The 20,781-nt window shown below is 54.2% G+C and overlaps 1 long non-coding RNA gene across 1 annotated transcript; it reads right to left on the bottom strand.

Annotated features, from left to right (window-relative positions):
- Positions 1 to 3,181: 3,181 nt before the first annotated feature.
- On the bottom strand, positions 3,182 to 14,422 carry LOC149126385 (uncharacterized). The gene is made up of 2 exons (XR_016233559.1): positions 11,105 to 14,422; positions 3,182 to 3,531 (listed from the first exon to the last, which is right to left on the bottom strand). It is a non-coding gene; the product is annotated as an uncharacterized LOC149126385 (long non-coding RNA).
- Between the last annotated feature and the right edge of the window lie 6,359 nt (positions 14,423 to 20,781).

Consider the following 20,781-nt stretch of genomic DNA (forward strand, 5'->3'; position numbering starts at 1 on the left):
TCATATCATTTAGAAAAGATAAATGAAAAGGTTATCTTCATAACTAGACAAGAGCCAAGGGTGGTGGGGGCAGGGGTCTGGAGCAGCCTGGGCTCACGGGTCCTGAGATCGCAGGGCCTCCTGCCTGGGACTGGTGACCCTGAAAGGGTCCTCAGCAGCCCAGCACCCCCAGAGGACACTCCTGCCCCATGCAAGTCCCAGCAGGGCAGCTGTGGGCACACTCCATCCAGCTCCTCTGCCGTCACAGGGGCCCTGCCGGGTGCTGCATGTGGGATGCACTCGGGGGGTTTTACACACGGATCAGTAAGAACGTCAGTTCCATCAGAACACACAAGCAAGGTGCTGCTATGAGAGTCCTGGGTGGTTCCAAGTGGCTGCCAGCATCAGAATGGCCGTGGCTCGCTTCTCACTACCCACTGCCCAGGGAGTGAGTACCCCACAAGAGAAATGGGTGCAGACAGAGGGATGCAAGTCCCACCCCAGATTTTGAACTAAAGACGCAGTACATGTCCCCTGGACCTCACCCTCTCTGCTCCTGGGCTCCTGTGTCCTGTGCCCTCAAACCTTGTTCTGCATCAGAATCACCAGGAGACAGCACTGGAATGCAGCGCTGGGCCTCACAGGAGGCTGGCCACAGGGACAAACCATCTGCATTTCTAACAGGTTCCCAGGGGCCATGCTGCTGCTCCTGGCCTGGGGTCACCCTCTAAGAACTGCCTTAGCCTTCCCTCGCTGTTATGTTCTGCACTTAGACCATCTCTGCAGCCTTCTCCTGCCCTACCAGAGATCCTGCAACGCGAAGCCCCTATTGGCCTAGCGAGCTTGCCACAGACTGCCCGACAGGGAGCATCAGCGGAGGTCGGCTCTGCATGTCTCTCTCAATGCCCCCGGGGTGTCTCGGCCGCATCACCTGCTGTGTGGAGCTGACCCGTGACCCACAGCCACCCTCTCAGTCTCACACCCGAGACCCGTGACAGAGGCAAGCTCCCCCTCCGTGTTTGCCTGCAACAAGAAGAACGCCTTTCCTTCTGCCCGCGAAGGGACTTATTTATTCATAACCATGAGGAGAAACACCAGGCATCACTATCTCAAACCGGGGTAAAGCCATAACGACCCCTGATCTCTTGAACTGAACCGAATTGGAAGAAAGACGTGGAATCCTTTAGTCGGCTCCCCATCCACCGATGTTTCTGCCGTGTTGGCTTTGCTCGCAGAGGCGGAGCCTTCATTGCCATGACATCAAACCTCCAGCTCCCATCCCAAGCGGCGAGGGCGCCTCCTCCAGCTGTGTAAGGCAGCGCCACAGTGGTTCTGGCTCCTTGAATGAAACGTGACTTGTTCTCCAGGATCCCTTCTCAGCTGCTCCGCGGGCTCTGTCCCCTGCTGCACGGCCCGCTTCAGGGCTTGGGGACAGCTCTGACAGGGGCCGTCAGATGACCACTTCTGGGAGACCCCCACCACCACCTCTCTAGCGATGTTTGCATTGGAGGGGGCTTTGGTTCTCACTGAGATGATGGGCATCCCTGGGGGGCTGACCTTGTTAGAAGACCTGAGAATGTGGGGTTTGCACACCTTCCCCCAAACACAGGGTGTGTTCAGAACATCAGTGATGACTCCTGGCCCTCTGGCCTTACGGACACTGGAGGAAGCCGCCACTCAGAGGCAATAGACAAGAGCAGGGCGTCCCCAGACATCCTCAACTTCCCAAGGACTGGGTAAGGTTAAATTCGCTCTCACAGGTCTGAGGCTCAAGCTTAGTTGCACAAGGCCAAAGCCATAGAAAGGCCAAATAACTGGTGATCTCTCCACCAGTCCCCCGGAAATCAGAATCTTCTTCCCTGGTTTCTGGCTGCAGCTGGACCTGTGTGGTCAGGTGCCTGTCAGCAAGGTCACTTAGCTGACCCAGATGCTGGCTATATGGCTAGGCCTTTTGTGGTTAATGGAAACCTTATTTTTATACAACCTAACCTATTGTATTAATAATAAAAATGCACATCTAAACAATCCCAGGGTTTGACATCCAAATGCAATAAGAACCAGCCAGTAGCTTACGTAATTGGACCCACTGTCAAACAGGGGGATGGGTAGGGCGCTGTCTCAAGGGAACTGCTGACACTCGGCCGCAGCCAACCATTGCCATGACAACAGTGGCTGGCTATTGTGGACCCTCCGAATTTTCAAGAAAAGTGGAAAAATCCAAGTTTTTAATCTGAAATCCTCTGGCTTTTCAATGTTGGCAATTAATTCAAAAGTGTTTAAAAGCTTGAGCAGCTAAACAAATCGACTCTGGTAACCATTCCGGCCGGTGAGTCACCAGGCTACGGCCTTGCTTGCTTTAACCTTTTCAAGTTTTACTGGACCCTTCCTACAGGGTCACCATTTGGGCAGGTGGACATCCTATCTCCTCTCCACAGAGGTAGGGCAGGTCAAGGACTTGCCAAGGACCGCACCACTAACAGTAGGGGCAGGATTCAGCTGGGTAAGGCTCCCCAGTCCCCAGGACATTAGGGCAGACATTCAGGGCAGGCAGGTAGCTCCCCCCAACTCTGGGCCCAGCCCCCTCCACTGGTGGCTCTGCCATCATCCACTCCACATTCCAAAGTCACCAGGCCCAGGCAGCACGGGAAGGAGGACTTGCAAGGGTGACTCGTGGGGATGCACGTGGGCAGGCCTCCTCGTGTCCAGCTGGCAGGGACTTGGAACCCCAGCAACCCCAGCTCAAGGGAAGCTGGTGCCTGTCACCCAGACATGTGCTTACAGGCATGGGTAGATTCAGCTACGTACATGATCATAATTTTTTTTGACAGGCAAAGTGGACAGAGAGAGAGACAGAGAGAAAGGTCTTCCTTTTCAGTTGGTTCACCCCCCAATGGCTGTTGCAGCTGGCGCACCACACCGATCCGAAGCCAGGAGCCAGGTGCTTCCTCCTGGTCTCCCATGCGAGTGCAGGGCCCAAGCACTTGGGCCATCCTCCACTGCACTCCCGGGACACAGCAGGGAGTTGGACTGGAAGAGGAGCAACCAGGACAGAATCCGGCGCCCTGACCAGGACTAGAACCTGGTGTGCCAGCGCAGCAGGCGGAGGATTAGCCTAGTGAGCCGCGGCGCCTGCCATACATGATCATAATTTAGGTTCCTCAATATTGTCAGAGTTTTGGTTAGAAGGAGATCTCTCTCGTGCTGAGGTCTCAAATGTGGGAAATTTTATTAAAACTGAAACTAGAAGAAGATAGACTGGCAAAACTTCTGCCTGATGAAACACCCAGCTGCTACCCTGAGCTCACTCTTCCTGGCAGAGTGCTGTGTGCATAGAAGAAGGAATATTTACTGACAGAGCGTCAGCACCTGGAGGCTGACACAGGCTGATGGGCTGGGAGGAGAGGCTCCGCCTCACTCCAGCCTGCGGGCGCCACAGCGAGACGTCACGGGGAGACAGTGGGGTGCGGGAAGAACTGGATTCAACCTCTTGCTGAGCTGTGGCCAGTCACCTCGGGTAAGTCACCTCTTCTGCCAAGTCTCAGCTTCTCATTGCTAGAATGGAAGGAAAACGCACATGATCCATCCAGCAGACAGATGTCCAATGAGCAGTTGCTGAATAAACGACACTGGACAGGCACTGAGCCTGGAGCCACCCAGAGCACCTCAAATCTGTTGACTGTTGGGCACAGATGCCATGGGGGACGCCCCTCAAGGACAGTCACACTTTTCACATACTAGGGGCTGTAGTAGGAATCTGAGCGCTCAGGGCTTAATGGGAGCCCCTGCAAAGAGGCTCCTACACAGAGTTCTGGGCATGGTGCTGCCAGGATGCACAGCCCAGCTGACGCTGGTGGCCCCAGCAAGGGCGTTCTGGCCTCCAGGAAACCTGGTCAAAGCGCACCAAAACCCCTTGAGCTTATTCTTGTCCGTACAACAAGCTCCATCCGCTGTGTGCATCTGTCAGCTTCTCACGACTGCAACAAAATGCCGGGGGCTCCTAACTTTATGAAGAGAAGAGGCTTACTTGGCTCACAGTTTGGGGGGCTCAGACACATGGGTTTGGCCTCTATTAAGGGTGGCAGTGGCCATGGCTGAACACAAGTGGAGGAAGAGCTACATGGGCACCAGGAAGAGACTGGCTGGGCCCCACACAGGGTAGGACAGCAGCCCTCCCACAAGGACCAGGTGCACGGCCCACCCCCCACCTCCAGCACCACAACTGCATTAGGCTTCTACCTTCTCAGTTCCATGAACTTATGACTTCGGGTTTTCAAATCCTGCACAAGTCCAGGAGCCGAGTCACATTCAAACCATCACACAGTGGCCGGCGCCGCGGCTCAATAGGCTAATCCTCCGCCTAGCGGCGCCGGCACACCGGGTTCTAGTCCCGGTCGGGGCGCTGGATTCTGTCCCGGTTGCCCCTCTTCCAGGCCAGCCCTCTGCTGTGGCCCGGGAGTGCAGTGGAGGATGGCCCAGGTGCTTGGGCCCTGCACCCCATGGGAGACCAGGAAAAGCACCTGGATCCTGGCTCCTGCCATCGGATCAGCGCGGTGCGCCGGCCGCAGCGCGCCGGCCGCGGCGGCCATTGGAGGGTGAACCAACGGCAAAGGAAGACCTTTCTCTCTGTCTCTCTCTCTCACTGTCCACTCTGCCTGTCAAAAAAATAAAAAAAAAAAAAAAAAAAAAAAAAAAAAAAAAAAAAACCATCACACAGTACATGCTAGGACATGGAGAAGCTGGGAGAATGAAGCTCTTCTCCCCAGAAGCCCAGTACACACCACAGCTAAAGAGGCAACGTGTCCAGTGAGAGGGAAGAGAGGAGCAGGGCCAGCCCGGCTGGGAAGCAAACGGGCCCAGCCCGTGCAGGGCGAGGGCCCTGTCTCTTCTCCAGAGAGCTCTGGGCTCTGTGCGGCAAAGCGGCAAGGCGACAGCCCTCAGGGTGTGTGTCCCCACTGCACATCCATGAAATCTGCTTCAATCGAACACCGAGAGTAGCTTTCAAAGGGAAAAGGAAATATCTTGCAGCCAGAGAAGGGAGTAGAGGAAACAGTGACCTTCTCGTTGGTTAAGGGTGCGAGGCAGCACTCTGGGGCTAGGGTGGGCAAGGAGCAGCCCTGGGCGTCTGGAGCTTTCTGGGCTCTGAATGGAGCCTGGGCACAGCGACTTGCTGAGGCCCCAGCAGGTGCAGAGTCGAGTGAGGAGCACTCCCCTGGGAGCACAGCCACGGGCCACAGCAGCCCAGCCCAAATATCCCAAGGACGGCTGCCTTCCGGGGCCATGGCTACTGTGCCACGTGGTTTGTATGGACCACACTGCTCCCTGCCCCCGCAGGTGCCCTCACACGGTGGTTTGCACAAGGATCATCTGCAGCTGACAGAGAGCACGTGACCCCTGCCCCACAGCGTCTGACCCAGAACCTCAGCTGCACAGCCCCGACGGCTCCACATCTGCCATGCTCAGGGGTCCCCAGGGGATGCTGACGCTGACCGCCCAGGGTCACGCTCTGAGAGCCACTTGCCCCGGCCAGCACAGCTGAGCCTGGAGGTCAGATAATCCTTCCTGGTAGGAGCTGTCTTGGGCATCACGGGATGGTCAGCAGCATCCCTGGCCTCCACCCACCGGCCACAGCCCCCATCTGTGACAACAACACTGTGCCTGAATACTGCCACATGCCACTCCCCCCGGGCCTTCCTGACACTGCCAGGTGTGACGGTTCCTGGCACTGAGGCTACACCTTTCTCTCTCACCTATTACAAGTTCCTATTCTCTGTTTGCTTTCCATCCCTGTCCACCACTTGCCTCCTATGGCCATCCCTGCCTCGATTTCTCCCAAGCACACAACTCTCCTTCTTCACCCAAGGTCGTTGGAATCAGCTGGTCCCTTACTGAGCAGAGAGTCCCGGGCTCCTCCCAGATGCACTGATTTGAGGGTGGGGCTCTGGGGTCTGTGTCTTTAAAAGTGGCATCATAAAGTCTGTCTCACACACGGCCTCTGAAACTTGAATGTGCTGAACTCCCTCCTGGGAGGGAGCCTGAGATCATGTGTTCCTAAGAGGCTGCTGGGAATGCCGACCACTACAGGGCCAGAGCCCGCACCCTGAGAAGCAGACTCCACGGAACTAAGCGAGGCTGCCGAGCGGTCAGATCTGCAGCAAACGTGGGGCTCACAGCACAGGCGTGTGGCCAGGAAAACGGCAGCACAGCTCAGGAAGTCAAATTGCACAGCCAAGGCCACTTTCTGGGCGTCTTCAGCCCCACCCAGCCCCAGGAAAATCTCACTGCCAGGTTACTCTGGGTGGGCCACCCTCTTGCCCCAGGTGCAATCCCTTACCCGTTGTCCACGACCCCATCTCTGCCCACCGGCTGCCACTCCACTCCTCCGTGACCCAGAGCAGCTCGGCTGCCCCGTTGTCGCTCCCCCTCTTCGTGGAGGAACGACACAGGACCCTGCACTGTTCTTTCGTCTGCTCGGCCCTCCCCGGGTTTGCTGCTGGCTCTTCCCGGGTTGGCTACTATCCCTTCCACCTCCGTGGAAGGGCAGTTCCCCCTGGCCACATTCCCCACTTCCGCAGGGGAGCGGCACACCGCCAGCCGGCTTTCTCGGGGGCTGCACAGGTGTTCCTTCAGCTAGATGTTCCCCTTAGATGTTCCCGGTGCATGCCGTCTCTCTCCTCCTTTATAGTCCTCCTCCGCCAATCCTAACTCGGCTGCCCACACACTGAGTACGCTGCTCTCCTCCAATCAGTAGCAAGTCCTACAGTTTATTGGTTGAACTGGAGGCAGCTGTGCGGAAGCTGTTTACTTCTCTCCCAGCGCCATATTGTGGGAGAGCAGATGCATAGAATAAGTCTTAATTCCAGTAACTCAGTCTAGTCCAGGTTGCTCCCCACAGATCCCCCTTTCTTTTTATTTTTTGGCGTTGATACGCGCCTGTCTTCGGTGTCCCGCGGCACACACTCTGCTCTGCTTGCTAGAGTTGCCACAGGTTCTTACAAGTCCTATCAATCAGGCAAACCGAATCCAGGTTTTTAGGCGCTGATGCGTGCCTGTGTTCGGTGACCTGCGGCTCACACTCTGGTCGAGCCGCCTGCTGGCGCTTACCGCCTTAATCAGGCAGACCGAATCCAAGCCTCCTAATTGTTGTATTGTGGGGAGGCCTTACTGATGTTAATTCGTGCCTGTCTTCGGTGACCTGCGGCGCATAAGCTGCTAGCCGCCGCAGGTGCTCATCGCCTCACTTAATCAGGCAGACCGAATCCAAGCTCTCACATTGCTGTGTTGTGGGGAGGCCTTTCTCTTTCTCTATTTCTCTATCTCCGGGCATTCCTATCTCTCCCATTTTACTTCTATCTTCCAGCATTCCTATTTCTCTTTTACTTCTAAACTTCTGTTTCTCTTATCCCTGCGGCTTTCCGGCGCCTCGCCCCGCCGGCGGGTTCCCGGCTCTGCGCCGCTTCAGCCCGCGCCTCTCTCATCTGCGCGGCTCGGCTTTGCGCGCACACTCCGCGGTCTCGCACTTAACCCTTTCACGTCTGAACCACGGCCTCGCGCCAGCCCCGCATTCCCTATGTACTTGAGCCCCGCACGCTCTGTCTGCGCGCGGCAACCTTTTTACTTCTACACTTCTGTCTCTCTTATCCCTGCGGCTTCCCGGCGGCGCTCGCCCCGAGGCTGCTTATCGGCACCTCACCCCGCGGCAGCTTCACGGCTCTGCGCGGCTTCCCGGCGCCTTGCCCCGCCAGCGGGCTCCCGGCTCTGCACGGCTCGGCTTCGCGTGCACGCTCCGCGGTCTCCACGCACTTCGCGCCCGCACCACGGCCTCGCGCCAGCCCCGCGTTCCCTATCTATTCACGCCCCGTGCTCTCTCTGCACGCGGCGGCTTCCGCGAATGTTTCCGCCACCACCAGCATTCAGTCCAAGTTCCCCGGACTAACCTGGCGAATTCCAACCTGGCGGCCCATGTCTCTGCCTCTGGTTCCAGATCTTCGCCTCTTGCTCCCCGGGCTGACTTGAAGAATTCCAAGATGGCTTGGCCTGCACTCGCAGCTTCATCCTCCCTAACATTTTTCTCTACCCGGTATGTTTCCCTAAGTTTTCTTCCAACAATATTCCTCTCATTTCTCCTGGCCTCTCCCACAGTCCGTATCCAAGTCTAAGTTTCTTATAGGTTTCACTTTCACTTTCAACCTGCAGTCCGTATCTGAGTCTAAGTTTCTTCTTGCTTTCACTTTAAATCCTAACTTCTTTCCCACAGTCCGTATCCGAGTCTATGCCTAGGCTTTCGATAGCTTCTTCCGGCACCTTTTCTGTCCGGCTTTTCCCTAGGCTGTTTGCTAGTCTCTCTCTCCGGCATTTTCCACTTCTTCCCGTTTCTTCCCTCTTAGGTTTCCTATCCGTCCTAGGTTTCCTATCCGAGTCACGGCACCATTCTGTCACTCCCCCTCTTCGTGGAGGAACGACACAGGACCCTGTGCTGTTCTTTCGTCTGCTCGGCCCTCCCCGGGTTTGCTGCTGGCTCTTCCCGGGTTGGCTACTATCCCTTCCACCTCCGTGGAAGGGCAGTTCCCCCTGGCCACATTCCCCACTTCCACAGGGGAGCGGCACACCGCCAGCCGGCTTTCTCGGGGGCTGCACAGGTGTTCCTTCAGCTAGATGTTCCCCTTAGATGTTCCCGGTGCATGCCGTCTCTCTCCTCCTTTATAGTCCTCCTCCGCCAATCCTAACTCGGCTGCCCACACACTGAGTACGCTGCTCTCCTCCAATCAGTAGCAAGTCCTACAGTTTATTGGTTGAACTGGAGGCAGCTGTGCGGAAGCTGTTTACTTCTCTCCCAGCGCCATATTGTGGGAGAGCAGATGCATAGAATAAGTCTTAATTCCAGTAACTCAGTCTAGTCCGGGTTGCTCCCCACACCCGTCCCCGCACTCCTCTCTGCTTTCCACTCCGACTTGGAACCAGTTTCAGCAGAGCCTGACCCCTGCCCACAGGCAGGCTCTCACATGGTGTCCCCACAGGCAGGCTCTCACACAGTGTCCCCACAGGCAGGCTCTCACACGGTGTCCCCTAGTGCAGCCTTCTCTGCACACGAGTTCTCTAGCGAAGCAGTTCTCAAAGCGTGTTCGCGTCACGTACACCCGCTCAGACACGGAATGAACCCGGAACTCTGGGAGGGCTCCCCAGCACCTGTGTGCAGCACATCTGCCAGGGGATGCTTTTCTTCATCTTTTTAAAGATTTATGTGAAAAGCAGAATGACAGAGAGAGCGGGAGAGAGAGAGAGAGAGAGGGATCTTCCCTCTACTGGTTCACTCCCCAAATGGCTACAACAGCCAGGGCTGGATCAGGCCAGAGCCAGGAGCCTGAACTCCATCTGGGTCTCCCACATGGGTGGCAAGAACCCAAGCACTTCTGCTTCTTTCTCAGGTGCCCTGGTAGGGAGCTGGATTGGAAGTAGAGCAACCAGATTTGAAGCGGCACTCCAATATGGGATGCTGGCCTCATAAGCAGTGGCTTAACACACCATGCCACAATGCCAGCCTCTGCCGGATGATTCCGATGCACACACATCCACAGCCAGCACTCCAGAGCCCAGCCAGCCTTCGAGACACGTCCCCTCTCCGGTCCGCACCATGAGCAGCAGTTCTTTTTAACACCAGCCAGTGACGTTGCCAAGTCCGTGGCACTGCTGCTGGCTCCCGACAGCTGGTGAGATTTAAGCTCTTTGGATAGTTCTGCAGGTTACCAGCTTCCCGACTAAACACAATCTAAATTCACAAACACAGGCAAATCTGCAAGCTCAAGTTGCCCTTTTGATTTATGTTCATAATGACACTCACGCCTAAATTATTTATGTGATCGGATAAAGCCCCGTCAGTTGCGGGTGCTTTGAGGTGAGCCCGTATAGATAACCACTCTCCTTCCTGGAGATAAAATATGTCAAAATAGAATAATGTGGTATTTTCTGGAGACTGAAATGATGATGTGATTTGCAAATGTCATGCTTGCAGGGCATGAGTAATATTCTCATTATTCATAATCTACAAACCAACCAGGAATCTGGGAGACTGTTGTGAAGGCAAACGAGGTGAAAGTGTCTTTCCAAACATGCCAAACACATCGAGTATTTCTCTGTGAATTATTTAGACTCGGGCGCCCAGGCGCGCGGTAGCTCTGTGTTAGGCGTTAATTACCTCGCTGAATCACCTCAACGCTCCAGGCTGCAGCACCCGCGCAGGGGCTGCCTCTGAATCAGCTGTGCTCTCGATGAGCACAACACATTCAAGAACAAAGAAGAAAAGGATAGAACTGTCGTCAGGAGACCTCCCGGGATTCTAACAAGACGTCAACCCAGCAATCCTGGGCTTTCCAAAACCGGCATTTCCTGGCCAGGTCACACAGCCACAGCACCGCGTGAATTCCACCTCGAAGCCGGGCTGGCATGAGATGCACCTGTGCCTGGTGACAAGGTCCCTGTGGCCACTCAGGCCTCTCAGTGACGGGCCCTTCCTGCACTGGAAGCGTGATTTCTGTATACAGAGGACCAGTGGATTGCATTTCCTGGTTCTTGTCTGACTCTGTGGCATTCAAAGTCAAGTCTGCAAAACCCAAAAGGAGCCATCTTCCTGCCTTTGCCACATGTCAGCCCGGAGAGAAAGCCCAGATCTTCAGCCCAGAGGTCAGAGGAGCAGGCTGACCGCGACCATGTGCGGGAGGACACCACCAGAGGCCTCTAAGCCGCACAGGAGTGCTGGGCTCTTCCCTGATGGCTCGCAAGAGGGCTGGGGAATAAAACACACCTGTGATGAATCCCGCCATGGGCCGAATCCGTGCTCTCCCCCCCCCACACACACAATGCACATACACTGGGTGAAACGGAAGAGTTTAAGAGGTGGGGGCCTCTTATCCGGGGCTCCGGGGCACTCGGGAGTCTCTGCCCCACCCCTTGTATACTCTGTGAGGACACAACAAGAATTAAATGTCAAGGACTTGATCCGGGACACCCAGCTCCAGAGCTATGCGAAATGAATCTCTGTTCTTTATAAATTACCCAGTCTAAGATATTTTGTTGCAACAGCAGAAATGGACCGAGAAAATGTCCTTCACAGAACAGATAGCAAATTACTCACCAAAGATATGGGGAAGACCCATTCGAGTGGGGGCCAGGACTCTGCCCCCGGAGTGCGCCCTACAGCGCCCCCTCCTTTCCAGGGTGGTGGGGGCTCCATCTGAGAGTCGGTTACTAACTCCCTGTCTTTGGGAATCTTCACCGGCCCGACCCACAGAGGGCTTTGGAGGAGGTGGAGTCATGGTGCAATCGGAAGGGAGGTTCGTGTTGTAAATGCACCTGGCAGCCTCCAGCGGCACCGGCACACACGTGAACTCCAGCCTGCACCCCAGAGGAGAGCCCAGCGTCCAGCCTGCTGGGGCCCTGGGCTGAGGACGCAGGCACCCCATGCCCCGCCCCTGACCCACGGAGACTGCGAGGCACTAGGGGTGTGCCGGGGAACATTGCTGAACCACGGTAATTTGCTATGTGGCAATAGAACGCTAGCGTGGATGCATGGAGCTCTTCAGAAGAAAGGTAAAGGTAACGCACGGTGGTGGTTTAATCAGAGCACCCTTTAAAAGGCAGAGTTAGGCCGGTGCCGCGGCTCACTAGGCTAATCCTCTGCCTTGCGGCGCTGGCACACCGGGTTCTAGTCCCAGTCGGGGCACCGGATTCTGTCCTGGTTGCCCCTCTTCCAGGCCAGCTCTCTGCTATGGCCCGGGAGTGCAGTGGAGGATGGCCCAAGTACTTGGGCCCTGCACCCCATGGGAGACCAGGATAAGTACCTGGCTCCTGCCATCGGATCAGCGTGGTGCGCCGGCCACAGCGGCCATTGGAGGGTGAACCAACGGCAAAAGGAAGACCTTTCTCTCTCTCTCTCTTTCTCTCACTGTCCACTCTGCCTGTCAAAAAAAAAAAAAAAAGGCAGAGTTAGCTTGGGCCTACGCTGATCAGCTGGGGAAAGTCACTGCGAATTCTCCTGGGAAGTCGACACATTGACAGAGCCCCTTCCCCGCGCCACTCTCCCGTGCTCTCAGCCCAGAGACGTCACCCCCTCTGCGTGTCCAGGCGTCTCTGTGTGCCTCTGTTTCCCCACTTCTCCCTTACACAAGAGTCAGACCCAGAGTCCAGGAGCAGGGCACCATTTCCTGACTTCCTTTCTCCTCTCCATGCGGGACCTCAGGGCTCCCCCAGGGAGGGGTTCCCCCTCCTTCCCAGGAAGGGGTCCCCCTCCAGTTACTGCCAGTGCCCTGGGACTGGGCTGCTTTGTTCACGGGGCTCACTTGGCCCTGTTTGCATGACCACGCGTTTGTTCTCCACCAGCAGCATCACCAGCTCCCCCGGGCAGCCTGGTGAGTAAGACATTGGCGTCGCGGCAAATGAGCTGAGCACCACCCGACCACACGTCAGAACCTGCCTCCCGAGGTGACGCTCAGCTCTGGGCCCTCCCACCCCTCTCCTCAACCCCAGGCCGCTGCCAACTCCTCAGGGGGAAGCCTTGTTCCCTTGGCACCTCGGGGCTCTCTTTCCGCCCTGGAGCTGCTCTGAAACATCATCCAGCCCCCGCCCCCAGCAACCACCTCACCCCAGGAAGACCCTCCTCCTCCTGGCAGAGCCGGGTTATCAGCCATGCTGTGTCCCCCGAGGAGTGGTGGGAGACAGATCCCCAAAGGCCGTGTGGAACTTCTAGCAAAGCAGCTGGCTCAGTCAGCATTGGCCGTGTGAGCAAGAGCTTCCAAACTCAGCGACTTTGGGTTTTCGACTTCCGTGGGCTGACTGCTGGGTCCCCGCTGGGTCCCCTGGGCTCATGTCTGCACCTGCATCCAGCCGGACCCGGGAACGAGCCTGGAGACGGGTGCCAGCTGCCCGCCGGGCATCTCATTCCCCCTCCACACAGCTGCTCACCCAGAGCAGGTAAGCTAGAGCCTTCCAGGGCCATCTCGGGGCAGTTCTCCAAGGGCGTGCAGCGGAAGCCAGGTCCCTTCGAACGTCCAGTCCCTGCAGCCACAGAACAGCCCTCCCGCGACATTCTGTTGGCAGAGGCACATCTCACAAGGGCAGCAGATCCAAGGGGACCTCGGAGGTGGGGCAGAGATGTTGGAGAATGTGGGTCTTGTTGGAAAGAACAGCAAAGTCTCATGGCAGAGGGATAGCCATGCCTGGCTGGGAGTCACTTGAAGACACACTTTGCAATCCACCAGCCTGGCACGTTCTACTCTTACTTTGTTCTCCCACTGGTGCTTAGACAAGTGCTGCCTCTCACTCTCTGTCTTCCCCCCTCCTCACTGTCACACACACAGACACACACCATATGTAAAATCCAGACGGGAGCCCACGGATTCCTGGACCAACAGACAAAGCCAAGTCAGAAGCATCGTGATGTCCTCAGGGTCTGATTTCAGCCAGAGCTCATCTTGCTCTTTGTGGAGGGCGGGTTCTTCTCCAAGGGGGACCCAGTTCCTTAAATATGTTGATTCCTGTCGCTCCCCCTCTTCGTGGAGGAACGACACAGGACCCTGCGCTGTTCTTTTGTCTGCTCGGCCCTCCCCGGGTTTGCTGCTGGTTCTTCCCGGGTGGGCTACCGACCCTTCCACCTCCGTGGAAGGGCGGTTCCCCCTAGCCACTTTCCCCACTTCCGCAGGGGAGCGGCACACCGCCGGCCGGCTCTCTCGGGGGCTGCACAGGTGTTCTTTCAGATAGATGTTCCCCTTAGATGTTCCTGGTGCATGGTGTCTCTCTCCTCCTTTATAGTCCTCTTCCACCAATCCCAACTCTGCTACCCACACGCCGAGTACGCTGCTCTCCTCCAATCAGGAGCAGGTCCTACAGTTTATTGGTTGAACTGGAGGCAGCTGTGTAGAAGCTGTTTCTCCCTTCTCAGCGCCATATTGTGGGAGAGCAGATGCATAGAATAAGTCTTAATTCCAGTAACTTAGTCTAGTCCGAGTTGCTCCCAGTTGCTCCCCACAGATTCCAAATTGGCCTGATTTGACCAGGAAGGTCCAAATCCAAGGAGCAGGGCTGTTTTCTCTCAAACCCAGCTCACCCCAATCCTCCCAACAACCTGTGCATAGGGCCCAGCTCCTCTTTCCTGGAACCCAGAGTAGCCGGGGACTCTGTGTGCTGCTGTCTCTTTCCTTCACCATGGTTGATCAGAGCTCACGGAAGGACAGATGAGACAGGAAGAGGAGGGACGTTGTGGTGAGGACCGGAACTGATGGAATGACCAGGGAGAGAACCAGGTAGCAAAGGCTCTGAGAAGCAGAACAAAGGCACAGGGAAGCCGGCAGATTGGACACTGATTCTGGAGCAAGCCCAGATCGTGTGGTTCATGAGAAGTCCTGCTAGACCCCTGATACATTTCCAGGTGAAACAGAACAGAGCGTGGAAAAACAAGTCACAGCCTCAAGCCTCTGGCGACATACACTTAACACCACCACCCTGAGAGAAACTGAGTCGTGAAGAACAGGTACTGCAGGGTCTGGTTACTCAGCTGAAATATCCAAGTTGATGAACTTGATAAATCTCAGCTTTGGCAGTGTAGACACAGGCATACCCTCAGAAAGCACAAGATTATTTTCCTGCAAAGGAAATCCCGGGGGTAAAAAGCCATTGACCAAGTCCTTTCTAAGTCTAAAATTCCTGAAGAGCAAAGCTTTGCCTTTCCTCTCTGAAGGGAAAGTTCTGGAAGTTCACGTGACCCCAGCAGGTCATTCAGAATTGCCGTGGTCTAAAGAAAGATTAAGCAAGTAAGGGAAAGGTGCCTGCCTGCCAGCTCAAGAGGCAGCGGGAGGAAGACGCTGTGGTGAGGGTACTAGTTGGGTGCCTCCCTGAGGTCTGTGTTAAAGGCTTGGTCTCGCAGTGAATTAGGTGGAAACGTCCTCCAGTCCTGGTACGTGAGGCCAGGGCCTTTGGGAAGTCAGCGGATTGGGTTGGGTTGTTGGGGTGGGACCCCAATCGGCAGATCATGGTGGCTTTCTAAGGAGCGGCCACACAGACTTGGACGAGGGTGTTCCCTGTCTCTCCGCTTCCTGGGCCGCCATGTGACCCTTCCCCTGCACAAACACCACCACTGTCTCTCTCCAGCCTCACCAGACCAGCCGTGGCACCCACCCAGTCTTGGACTGTGAACCTCCAAAACTCAGAGCCATAACCAACCTCCTTCCTCCGCAAGTAGTTTATTTCAGGTATTTGGTTATGTGATGAAAAGCTGACTAAAGCAAAGAGAGCCCTTTTCAAAGAGGCAGTTTAGAAATTATGTTTGGGGGATTTTTTATAACCTATCTTAGTATATTTCCATTTCAAAATTAATGACATATACTTGATCAGAAATGCCGAAATGCTATTTCTAGCAAATTGCACAGATAATTAAGTCTAATTTCAGTGATGTTTGAAATAAGGGCAATGAATCTTTATGGGTTCTTGTATTCAATCCATACTGAAAATTCATTTACATTTTATTTAAATACAGATTTTTCTCAACTTATGATGGTTTTTTTAGTTCAGTTAACTAAAGCTATGCCTACATAGCCAAACATTACAGACAAACTGGGAAAGAAGAAAAGCATCCAACTAATTTGAGTATTTTAAAAATAGTTTTGCCCTATTTATACACAGTGCAGCTTCAATTATTCACTAATTTTTCCTTTTGTGGCTTTCGTAACTATAGTACCAATTCCCATCTCTCAAGTTCAGAATGAATGGGTTATAATTGTCTCCCATATCATAATGTGGGCTCGAGTTATAATAAATATGTAATTTAACAAGCTGCTGTGGGCATTACAATGAGAATGGTGGGGAACGGAGGACACAGCTGTTAGATGGACTGGGTTGCTGGGCAGACCGCAGTGAGGGGATGTCAGCTTTGAGGACGTTCCCTCCCACAAAAGGGCGCTGGTGGAGGAATTCAGCTCCGGAGCCTCCCAGCCACACAGAGGCTGAGCAGGGACCTGTGGAGTTAAATGGCTTTTCAGAGCCTCACAGCTGTTCCTGGAACCCCTTTGTGGAAAACTAGATTGAAAGGAAAGTTTATTTTTGTTCCAAGTTTGAATGCTGTGCACAGTCTTTCATAGTCAGCATTTTCCATGAATTTTTGAAGACCCCTTGTATGCATGGATTTTGAAAATTTTGCACCAAAATAAGCTTAACTTTTAATCCCGTTTTCCATGAGCTTTTTGAAGTACACGCGTATGAAGTGAGGTGGTTTACAGTAGAAATTCCTGCTACCCCTGCTTGCCCCTCACCTGTAAAAATGCCATGTCCCTGCTATCAGACTGAAAGCATCTTTATTTTTTTTAAAGATCTTATTTATTTATTTATTTATTTGAGAGGTAGAGTTACAGACAGAGAGAGGGAGAGAGAGAGAGAGCGAGAGGTCTTCCATCCACTGGTTCACTCCCCAAATGGCCACAACAGCCGGAGCTGCACCAATCCAAAGCCAGGAGCCAGGAGCTTCTTCCAGGTCTCCCATGTGGGTGCAGGGGCCCAAAGACCTGGGCCATCTGCTACTGCTTTCCCAGGCAACAGCATAGAGCTGGACTGGAAGAAGGGAAGCCGGGACATAAACCAGCACCCATATGGGATGCTGTTGTCACAGGTGGAGGCTTGGCCTACTACGCCACAGCGCCGGCTCCCCAAAAGTATCTTTAGACATGAGTTTCTACAAGGCTAATGGACTTTTTTTTGACAGGTAGAGTTAGACAGTGAGAGAGAGACAGAGAGAAAGGTCTTCCTTTTCCGTTGGTTCACCCCCGAAATGGCCACTACAGCCGGCGTGCTGCAGCCAGCGCGCTGCGCTAATCCAAAGCCAGGAGCCAGGTGCCTCCTCCTGGTCTCCCATGCGGGTGCAGGGCCCAAGAACTTGGGCCATCCTCCTCTGCCCTCCCGGGCCACAGCAGAGAGCTGGACTGGAAGAGGAGCAACCGGGACAGAATCCGGGGTGCCGGCACTGCAGGACGAGGATTAGCCAAGTGAGCCGCGGCACCGGCCAAGGCTAGTGGACTTTTTTTTTTTTTGACAGGCAGAGTGGGCAGTGAGAGGAAGAGACAGAGAGAAAGGTCTTCCTTTGCCATTGGTTCACCCTCCAATGGCCGCCGCGGCCGGCGCACCGTGCTGATCCGATGGCAGGAGCCAGGTACTTACCCTGGTCTCCCATGGGGTGCAGGGCCCAAGCACTTGGGCCATCCTCCACTGCATTCCCAGGCCACAGCAGAGAGCTGGCCTGGAAGGGGGGCAACCGGGACAGAATCCGGCGCCCCGACCAGGACTAGAACCCGGTGTGCTGGTGCCGCAAGGCAGAGGATTAGCCTAGTGAGCCGCGGCACCAGCCAAGGCTAGTGGACTTTTACATTGTAAAAAATGACGCGGCGCCGGGCTAGTGGACTTCTACATTGTATCCCAGGGTCAGCAAACTGTCCTAGCCAAGGGGTGGATGGGAAGCATTTTGGGACTTGCAGGTTGGATGTAAGCTCCCTGTGGAATCCACTTGGCTCCTGTTATAAGACAGAGGCAGCCACAGACAACTTGGAAACAGATGCAGGCAGTCAGTGCTGGATAAAACTTTATTCCCACAGATAAGCAGTGGGCTCATGCAGTAGTTCATCAGTCCTGCTTTTCCTGTGTGCATGAGACAAAGACTGTTGGTATTGACGCTGGACCCTCCTCGTGACAGACGCCATGTGTGGTGAGGTTGATGCCACGAATGAAATGCCTACAGACTTACACCAATATTTCACCATCCACACGCTTCCCAGAAAATGTGAGGCTGATGGTAAATCCCCGTTATAAATGTACAAAAGACGCTCGACACGATCTGAAAGTGTTCCGGGAAAGCAAGAAAACACAAGATGAATCGGGCTTTTCCCCAAATATGCAGAGGTTGTGTGTGATTTACTTTCGACCTAGGGATGAATTACATACTGGGTTTGACCCCGAGCCTCTCGGTGGACCAGGCAGAAGGATTGCACAACGGCTCTTCAGGGAACGCAGAATTCTTCCCGGAACCCTGTCGTAAGGAGAAGTTCATCACCGGTGTCCCAGTGTGGAGGCGGTGGACAGAGGCTCAGCTGCAGCACCCTCAAACACAAAGCAGGCACAGACACTGGTTCTCAGGAGAGGGGGCCGTTTCTATGGGGATCCAGCAGGGAGCCCACTGCTTTCTGCTCATCAGGGGTCCTGGGCCGCAGAGAAGGAGCCTGGAGGACTGGCACATGCCTCCTGTCCAGGTGTGTGGCACCGAACATTGCATGAAAGACAGAGATAGGGCTTCTCTCCAGAGCACCAAACTCTCATTAGCGTTTTGAAGACAGCGGATAGCACATTTGTCCTTTTACAGTGTGGCGTGCCCGGTTTATGTTAAGACTTCAAAGAAAGGCAGCTTTGTGTTGGTGAAAAAGTCCAAGCATCTGGGTGCCAGTGAGGAGTCACGTGACATGCAGGTCACTAACGTGTGAAAGGGGCTCAGAGCACCGCACAGCGTTGTCATTAGGGTCAGGACTCAATCACCCACCCTGGCCCCGGTCCTCACCATGCACCCAGGGCATCACAGTTGCTCCTCAGCCAAGGGTGGCACCTGCTGCCCTCCGCCCTCCGTGGCTCTCACTGATGCTTACACTGCTGGGGACACTGCCCTCGTTCATGAGTGCCTGATGGGTCTGCAGCTATCCAGACTCCAGCTAAAATTATCGCTGGATTTCCTCTCGGTCTTGAGATGGCTGGGACGAACTTGCAGGCTGCACACTGGGACAGAGCCCTCCACACGCATTTCTCAGTGACTCCTGTTCCCAGCAACAGAGACGCTAGGAACACAGCTAAACATCACACTTGACATTTTAAAAGATGCAATTGGATCTGAATTGTTTTCCATGTCGAGGGAGAAATTAAATAATTCATAACACCGAACCCCTGTTGTTTGAGCAAACACTGTTAGTCAGAAGTCCAGTGTCTGTGGCAGGTCATGAATTTGCATTCGTAGCAACCAAGCCTCTTAGCACTTCTTTAGAAACAGCACGGAGGGCACAAACCACTGGGTGTTTAGCTGTAATCACCCGGACGCCCTGATGCACTTGTTTAATGCCGTGTGTGTCGGTTGCTTCCATGAGCCTCCCAGGGGCTGTGCAGAGGGTGCAACAGTGGTGTCCCAAGCAGGGCGGGGCCAGCCTCCCAGGTCGGGCAGCTCATGCGCTGGGCAGGAGCAGGGCCTTCCAGGGAGTGAGCGCTCCCTTCCCCCTCAGGCTTGCTGGGAGGCCGGGGACAAGGGGCCAACCCCTCCCGGCTTTGGCGTCCTCTCCTGTGCAGATAAGCAAACTCCTCCCAGCAGGCCCAGCGTGACGCAGAGCACGTGTGAGCATGCACTTGACATGCCTGTCTCCGGGCAAACAGCATGAAACCACAGACCGGGGAAGCTGCACAGAGAGGCTTGTCCTGGCTCTCTGGCCCCAGGTCCAGGGCCCGCCTCTGGAGGTGGCCCTCTCACTGGCACAGGGCCTCATGCGGCAGGAAACAGGGAGCCCACGAGAGACCAGTCTCCCCGTTAATCACCCGAGGGGCTTAGCCTGTTAATGCGGACAGAGCCTGCACCACCCCGCGATGGTCCCACGCGTCCCACCCATCAATTTCTCATAACGGGGCTGAGTTTCCACGTGCGTCTTGGAGCAGACACACCATCTTCTTTTTTTTTTTTTTTGGCAATAATGACTTTATTGATTCATTTGACAAATATTTATAGAAGCAACACTGTATATCAGAAATCTCTGTAGGCGCTGAGGATAAATGATGGTATTTTATTTTATTTATTTATTTTAAGGTACAAGTCTGGAACTTTATTTTTTTTATTTAGTAAATATAAATTTCCAAAGTACAGTTTATGGATTACATTGGCTCCCCCCCCCATAATTTCCCTCCCACTTGCACCCCTCCCATCTCCCACTCCCTCTCCCATTCCATTCAATCAAGATTCATTTTCAATTATCTTTATATACAGAAGATCGATTCAGTATATATTAAGTAAAGATTTCATCAGTTTGCACCCACACAGAAACACAAAGTGTAAAAACACTATTTCAGTACTAGTTATAGCATTACTTCACATTGGACAACACATTAAGGACAGATCCCACATGAGGAGTAAGTACACAGTGACTCCTGTTGTTGACTTAACAATTTGACACTCTTGTTTATGGTGTCAGTAATCTCCCTAGGCTCTAGTCATGATTTGCCAAGGCTATGGAAGCCTTTTGGGTTCGCCAACTTCAATCTTATTCCAACAGGGTCATAGTCAAAGTGGAAGTTCTCTCCTCCCTTCAGAGAAAGGTACCTCCTTCTTTGATGACCCCGTTTTTTCCACTGGGATCTCACTTGCAGAGATCTTTCATTTGGGTCTTCTTTCTTTTTTTTCCCAGAGTGTCTTGGCTTTCCATGCCTAAAATACTCTCATGGGCTCTTCAGCCATATCCGAATGCCTTAAGGGCTGATTCTGAGGCCAGAGTGCTATTTAGGACATCTGCCATTCTATGAATCTGCTGTGTATCCTGCTTCCCATGTTGGATCGTTCTCTCCCTTTTTGATTCTATCAGTTAGAATTAGCAGACACTAGTCTTGTTTGTGTGATCCCTTTGACTCTTAGACCTATCAGTGTGATCAATTGTAAACTGAAGTTGATCACTTGGACTAGTGAGATGGCATTGGTACATGCCACCTTGATGGGATTGTATTGGAATCCCCTGGCATGTTTCTAACTCCACCATTTGGGGCAAGTCC

The sequence above is a fragment of the Oryctolagus cuniculus genome, chromosome 5 (assembly GCF_051225735.1).
Source record: "Oryctolagus cuniculus isolate XC-2025 breed Fujian yellow rabbit chromosome 5, ASM5122573v1, whole genome shotgun sequence".
Classification (NCBI taxonomy): Eukaryota; Metazoa; Chordata; class Mammalia; order Lagomorpha; family Leporidae; genus Oryctolagus; species Oryctolagus cuniculus.